This window comes from Tachyglossus aculeatus, chromosome 15 (assembly GCF_015852505.1).
Source record: "Tachyglossus aculeatus isolate mTacAcu1 chromosome 15, mTacAcu1.pri, whole genome shotgun sequence".
NCBI classification, from domain to species: domain Eukaryota; kingdom Metazoa; phylum Chordata; class Mammalia; order Monotremata; family Tachyglossidae; genus Tachyglossus; species Tachyglossus aculeatus.
Window position 1 is genome coordinate 8,590,889 of NC_052080.1, and position 7,627 is coordinate 8,598,515.

Genomic DNA, 7,627 nt, shown 5'->3' on the forward strand with positions numbered 1-7,627 from the left:
CCTTTCACATTTATTGATAATAGGTGATAAGCCTCTGTCACACTAATCTGGTAGCGGGAATGTGGCAAAGATGAGACTGTATTCACGGTCGGCCCATTCTTTGTTTTTGTGGTCTCCATGTAGGCATTTTGCAGAGAAATCTGGGCAAAAGAATTGCTTTTAGACCTAGTGATGATAAAGATGATGATGATGATGATGATCATGATGGTATTTGTTAAGCGCTTACTATGTGGCAAGCACTGTTCTAAGCGCTGGGGTAGATACAAGCTAATCAGGATGGACACAGTTCTTGTCCCGCATGGGTCGCACAGTCTTAACCCCCATTTTACAGAGGAGGAAACTGAGGCACACAGAAGGAAAGTGACTAGCCCAAGGTCCCACAGCAGACAAGTGGCAGAGCCTGGATTAGAACCCAGGTCTTTCTGACTCTCAGACCCATTATCTATTATGCCATGCTGCTTCAAAGCCTCCCCAGTGCCGTTCGCATTGTCCCACCCCAGGCAGTCTCATTCCTGCTGGGGCATGGAGTGTAATGAGCGTGTAGATGGGCAGGAGGGGGGAACACTGATAAGATAATGTGTGTCCTTCACCCATCATGGCCAACTTCGGGCAGAACCAGGATTAGTACCAGGCCTCCCAGCTCTAGAGCTCTCTGCTTTCCACTGGACCAACAGCAGTGCCTCCAGTGAAAGAGAGGGTGTCGCAGTGATGCCATTGTTGCTGCCCTGTGACCAGAAGAATATTTGGCCAGATCTGCTGCTTGGTCTTGAGTTCATAATCTGAGGAGTAGGAAGAGTGGGTATCTTATGCCTAAAATGAGAAATTGAGGTGTGGAGAGATTGCCCAAAGTCACAGGGCAGGCCAAAGGTGGACCTGAGATTAGATCCTTCATTTGCTTTGAATTTACCACCTTCAAGTGCTTTAGAGAGTAATGACAATAACTGTGGTATTTGTTATTTTCTGACCACGACAAGCAGCATGGCCTAGTGGTGACAGCACGAGTTTGGGAGTCAGAGGATGTGGGGTCTCATCCCAGCTCTGCCACGTGTCTGCTGTGTGACCTTGGGAGAGTCACTTTACTTCTCTGTGCTTCAGTTACCTCATCTGTAAAATGGGGATTAAGACTGAGAGTCCCTTGTCGGACAGGGACTGTGTCCAACCTAATTAGCTTGTGTCTGCCCCAGCACTTTGAACAGTCCTTGTCAAATAAGTGCCTAACAAATACCACAATTATTATTATTACTATTATTACAAGGGGTTAAGTGGTGTGTTGATCCCTGAAGTAGATACAATACAATCAGATCAGATACAGTCCCTAAGAGGGAGGAAGCACATTTTACAGATGAGGATACTGAGGCCAGAGGAGTTAGTGAATTGCCCAAGGTCACTCAACTGGGATGTGGCAGAGCCAGGATTAGAACCCAGTCTCCTGACTCCCAGTCCTGTGCTCTTTTCACCAGGCAAAACTGCCTCTCCACCCTGTATGGTCTGGAAAGATCCCTTTCCTTAGTCATGCCTGACAGCTCAGAGTCAATCATTATGAGGTTTGGATTCTTTTACCCTAGAAACACTGCTCTGTACTTGCTCAAATTGAAACTGTACCTCTGACTTTGTCCTGCAAAAAAACCAGTTTATCCCCATCTGGAATTTAATTTCACAACCCTGAAGAAGGATTTCATGTCACCTGCAACCTAGGATACTTCATCACACACTCCCTCTTCCAGATCCTTAATGAAAATGTTAAATGAAATGGCTTCTAACATTGATAGCTTTCACACCCACACCCTCCCCCCAACAACATAAACTCTTCTCCACTAAGAAAAACAGTTGTTTTTCCCTCCCCCTTTGTTTCTCACAGCCTAGAACGATCCCTCTAATCCCGTGATGCCTCTGAGTTTGTAAGAACCTTTGAGGTGGAATCAATCAAAGCCTTTTTGGGAATCTACATAGATTATATCAGCTGGTTCCCTTCAACCACATGCATTTGACTTCTTTCTCCAGCAGAAAGCCCCCAATGAGTAAATCCATAGAGACTTGAATTGTACTCCAGGAACTAAAATCACAGTCAAAGTAAAACCCACAAAACACTAATGGCATTGGTCATTCTATAAATTTATCTAAAGAAGCACCTGATATACTCCATGTAAAGAACATGTTCTTACATTTCCCTATTGAAAACGTTTTTAAAGCAAACAATAATAATAAAATAAGTCAATTTCCCCTTGCCTTCTCCCTTCCATAAAAGTTTCAAGTCAAGGCTCAGACAATCTTTTGCACTGCGGAGCACAGACTTTGCTGCTCAACTTTCAGCCTGGATCAAATATGTGCATTTTACAGTCAATTTAGTGACCTCTGATCATTAGGAATAACAGCAGTGCTGGCAAATAGAACCTCTGGGGAATTACCAGGCGCAGTAATAACCAAATGATACCCTTTGGTTTGACCTCCAAATCTCTTTATAAAATCCTTCCACTGGAACAAAATGAGCTGAATGACCCAAAAGATTAAGCTTTAAAAGAACTAAATACAAGTTCTGTGGCGTTGAATGTTCTTGTGAATATTGAAGCTGAACCTTGCCCGGATTCAAGTTACTTTTGCTGTCTCCTATTTGGCTCAAAAAGTAAGCTTTGAGATAGGGATATATTCTCCTGAAGTCATAAATGCACCAAGTGTGAACACAAATAATCAGCACAAACTGTGATTAGGAAGAATCCTGGAGAGGAAGAAAAATTAACTGTAAGGCACTCTTCTAAGAAAACTGGATGTGAATCACAAATACCGACAGAGTTTGAGGCAGAGGTCAAGACGAGAAAGAAGAGGACTAGATGAGTGATTAATACTTCTCGGTGTAGTGGATAGGGCCTGGGAGCCAGAAGATCATGAGTCCTAATCCCATCTTTGCCACCTGCCTGCTGTGTGACCCTGGGCAAGTCACTTCACTTCTCTGGGCCTCAGTTATCTCATCTGTAAAATGGGGATTGAGACTGTGAGCCCCACGTGGGACAGGGACTCTGTCCAACCCGATTTGCTTGTACCCACCCCAGCGCTTAGTACAGTGCTTGGCATACAGTAAGTGCTTAACAAATGCCGTAATTATTATTAATCCAAAATAAGGAGGGGATATGGATGCTTAGAAGACAAGCATTTAGGGAACTGGCTGCCAAGGCCAGGTAAGCTCTCATGGATTCATATGGCTGACAGTACAATCATAGCTTCCCACTAACTCGGCCCTAGGAATTTGTGAGGGCAGTTGGTTACCCACTCTTATAGGGCAAAAAGTGTTTTTTTTTTAAATCCCAGATCTCAATCCAACCCCCCAGGGAATTTGTTTCACCAGTGATGGCACTGAAAGTTTTGGTTAGGGAAGAATTGCATCAATCCCTCATATTTATCGTGCCCTTACTTTGGGCAAAGCACTGTACTAAGCACTTGAGTGTTGCAAAGCATAAATTTATTCTGGAAATTTGCCTGTTCCTCCTCCTCCATTAAGTGGGACCTGGGATTTTGCCCTTAGGAATATACCAGTAACTGCTCCTCATCAGACTCTTTTAATCACCAAGGGGGCCGGGGTAGTGCTTTGCTACAGTGTGACTTTGTGAACAGAGCAATGAACTAAATGATTGTCCCCTAGTAGGTGAAAAACTTAATGCTCCCAGAAATTAAATCCCTGAGGACATAGAAGGCGGGGACAAAATGGGGGGTTTCTGCTATTCAATACCCATGGGTCCTACAGTCAATCAATTGATCAATGGTATTTATTGAACACTTATTATGAGCAGAGCACTAAACGAATGGCTTGGGAGAGTACAATACTAAAGAACTATCATACATGTTCCCTGTCTATAACAAGTTCACAATCAAGAGGACTACAGATTAGAACATTCAATACCTTTTCAAAGTGGCAGAGGAAAGGTGGGTGAAATGGACAATTTCTTGGAAACATTACTGAACCTTCTTCATGTTGTCAGATGCATCCTTTAACATCCCTTATTTTCATCTTTGCGGTCCACACTTTTCCTTTAGTAGCCCATGAATTTACCCAAACTTACCTTGAACCTACTGACACTTTTGTCTGTACAATTCCCTTTGGGAAGAATTTCCTTTCCCTTGTTTTGTTCAGTATCAGTGAGTGCCTCCATCACTATTAAGTGTTGAACAACCATTCTCTGTTCTCCCCATCTACACCCACCCCCCTTTTTTTTCTTTATAGCATTTGTCAAGCACTATTCTAAATGCTTGGATACTTACAAAATAATGAGATTGGAGCCAATCCCTGTTCCATATAAGGCTCACAGTCTAAATTGAAGGGAGGAGGATTTAATCCCTATTTTACAGATAACTAAGGCACAGAAGTTAAATGATTTGTCCAAGGTCACCCAGCAGAAAAGTGGCAGTCAGGACTTGAACCCACGTCCTCTGGTTCTCAGCACCAAGCTCTTTCCACTAGGCCTCACTGCTTACCTGTTTATATTTCAAATAATAATGTCTCTAACTCAGGCTCTCTTTTCAGGCTGAAACTCCTAATGTCTTTATCTGCAAGTGAAAACTCCTCCATTTCCTTGATTATTTTGGCTGTAATTAAATGACTCGACAATGTGAACTTATTTTTAAAATGTCTTCTCAGAGCAGGTATTATGGTTAAGACATCCCCTACCTCCAAATGGTCTTAGAAGTTAATTTCGTCAAAGATCATTCCTCTCTATTTAGCTGTGCTCTGCGGCTGGACCTATCACACGGAGCACAAGTGGAAAGTTGGCAATTACCTTGCTAATTTGCTCAATGCGGACAGTCAATCAACCGGTATTCTCTTGGTTTGAAGGAGTAATTGGATTATTATCTATGTGCTTCAAATGACGCTAAGGGTGATTCAGGCTCCATCGCACTTTGTGTGCCTGGTAGTCTGGCTCATGTCACTTTCCTTGAAGTTAAACAACTCTCTCCCGTCCCCACCCTGTAACCGCCTTTCTTTTCAAACAGCATTTCCATCGTTTAGGTCGGAGTTCGTTCCTGCAAATGAGCAGATACAGAAATTAATCTGATATGCTGCAAGAGCCACAAGAGACGTTTAACTCCGTTTGAAAGTGGAGGAAGAAATGGATGCTTTAGCTTGTTGTAATTTAGTCCGTGAAAAGATTTTTTGAAAATGACATGTAAAGCTATTTCTTCAAAATCAGTGATTCAGCACCAAGGTTCTGCATTCACTTCTTATCTTTGCTCTCTTATAGGAAGGCGGATTGGATACTACCATGCACTTTCAAGGAAAGAAGCATCTTATCATCCCAGCCCAACAACTATGCCTGCATTGCATCTTTACTGAATTATCTGCCTCCATTTTTTCCCAGTGTAAACTAAAAGTAGAGTGTTCATCTACCAACAGAACTGGCTCAATCAAGCTTGCTGCAGGGGCTGAGGAGAATCCGTGACATCATGTCTGCTGGCTGAAGCAGTGAATCTCTTCTGCCTCCAGGGATCACTCAGCCAGGGACTGGGTTCCTCACCTGGAAACAGAAGGGACAGGACAAAAAGCAAAGCAGTTGCTGCAGGGGCTGAGGAGAATCCATGACATCATGTCTGTTGGCTGAAGCAGCCAATTTCTTCTGCCTCCAGGGATCACTCAGCCAGGGACTGGGTTCCTCACCTGGAAACAGAAGGGACAGGCCAAAAGACAAAGCACTGACCCTCTCCCTGAATAGTCTGAGAGGAGGAAGAGAGCCACCACAGACATAGGGGCAGTATCTGTGACTCAGTCACCTCATCTGTAAAATGGAGACTGACACAGTGAGCCCCATGTGGGACAGGGACTATGTCCAGCCCGATTGGCTTGTATCCACCCCAGCGCTTATAAGATAGTAATTGCTTAACAAATACCACAATTATTATTCTTGCGGTGAAGGTGCAGCTGGGGAAGTGATGCCCCTCTCTGTCGGGGGAGGATTCTGAGCTGCCTGAATAATAATAATAATAATTTTGGTATTTGTTAAGTGCTCACTATGTGCAAAGCACTGTTCTAAGCACTGGAAAGGATACAAGGTGATCAGGTTGTCCCATGTGGGGCTCACAATCTTAATCTCCATTTTACAGATGAGGTAACTGGGGCACAGAGAAGTTAGGTGGCTTGCCCAAGGTCACCCAGCAGGCATGTGGTGGAGTCAGGGTTAGGACCAAGGTCTCTTACTCCCAAGCCCATGTTCTCGTGTAGTTTGCTAATGGATCTATTTTTAGTCACTTTTATAGAGAATCTGGGCAGTAGGATTGAGATATTACTAAAAGTCCAGGAAGCAACAGATTCACAAAAAGACCCCAGAGACAATCACTGTTTAACAGCTTTAGGCTGGTGACTGCATCTTGGAAGAGTACACACAAGCCTATGATTATGCAACTTTTTTTTCTTAAATCAGCAGTGTTAAAGGCTGACAGCTCAAAGAAAACAGAACTTTCAAGCCTGAGATTGTGGGTTGCCAGTCTCTTACAGGTGGAAAGGTAAAATGAAGCTCTGAGGATTTTGGTTTTTGTTTCAAAAAAGCTCACTTAATCCTAAGGGGATGTGGTGAAAGGGTTTGAGTGAGAGAAAGGGGAGGTAGAAGAGAGTGAAATCATAGGGGAAGGAGGGGAATACACGGAGAGGGGGGAAAAAGGGGGGAGAAGTGGGGGGGAGAATGGGAGTGGAAAGGAGTTATGTCGGGGGTAGAGAGTGAGCAGTTAGGGTAGCTGGAATACGAAAGGCTGCCAACCAGATCTCTAGACCTCAAGTTTTCCAAGACTCCTCTGGATGTCCCATTGAGAAAAGGAACCTGATATTCAAGAGACTGTTTGCCACAGTTTTATTGATTTCTGAAGCAACAGCCATTTGAAATTGCAGCATGAGAATTGAAAGCCATTATCAAATCATTTTATGGAAGCATACATGGAATTTATATAGATATACAAAGCTGCCCTTCCTTTTAAAGGATGAAACTACTGATGGTGAGCTACTCTTCGTGCTTAGCACTGTGGCTGGAAAGGCCCAAGGGTCCTCAGTAGGCCACTGTGAGGGTGTACATATAGTTCCCTGCTGTGTTCTTTTACTGCAAACACAGCTTATCTTTGTCCTCAAGAAAGCTTCCTGGCATCTCAAAATTTGGAACATCTTCACTCAAGGGGACTATGATTGTCAAAATGACCCTCAGAAGAGAATGCAATCATCATGCCGAACTGTCACATTTAGACTAACTTCCAGTTAATCAATTATTGAGCACTGACTAGGCAGAGCATTGTTCTAAGTGCTCGGAAGAGTACAATCCAATTGGCAAATGTGGATCCTTTTCTCCAAGGAGATTGTAGTTTAATAATTGAGAATCACATTTGTTAAGCACTTATTACGTGCTGGAATTAGAATGCAAATCCTCTTGACTCTCAGGTCTGTGCTCTGTCAACTAGGCAATGCTGCTTCTCTAAGGTATTGCCCTCACCTGGCTAATTATCAGCTAATAATAATAGTGATGGCATTTATTATTAATAATAAATCACTTTGGTCCTCTAATGGTAGCCAAAAATGACTAGTCTCAGATTGTCCCCCCCACCCCTGATAGGGCCCCCATCGAACTCCCACTGGCACATCCTCTCCCAGCGCTTAGTACAATGTTCTGCA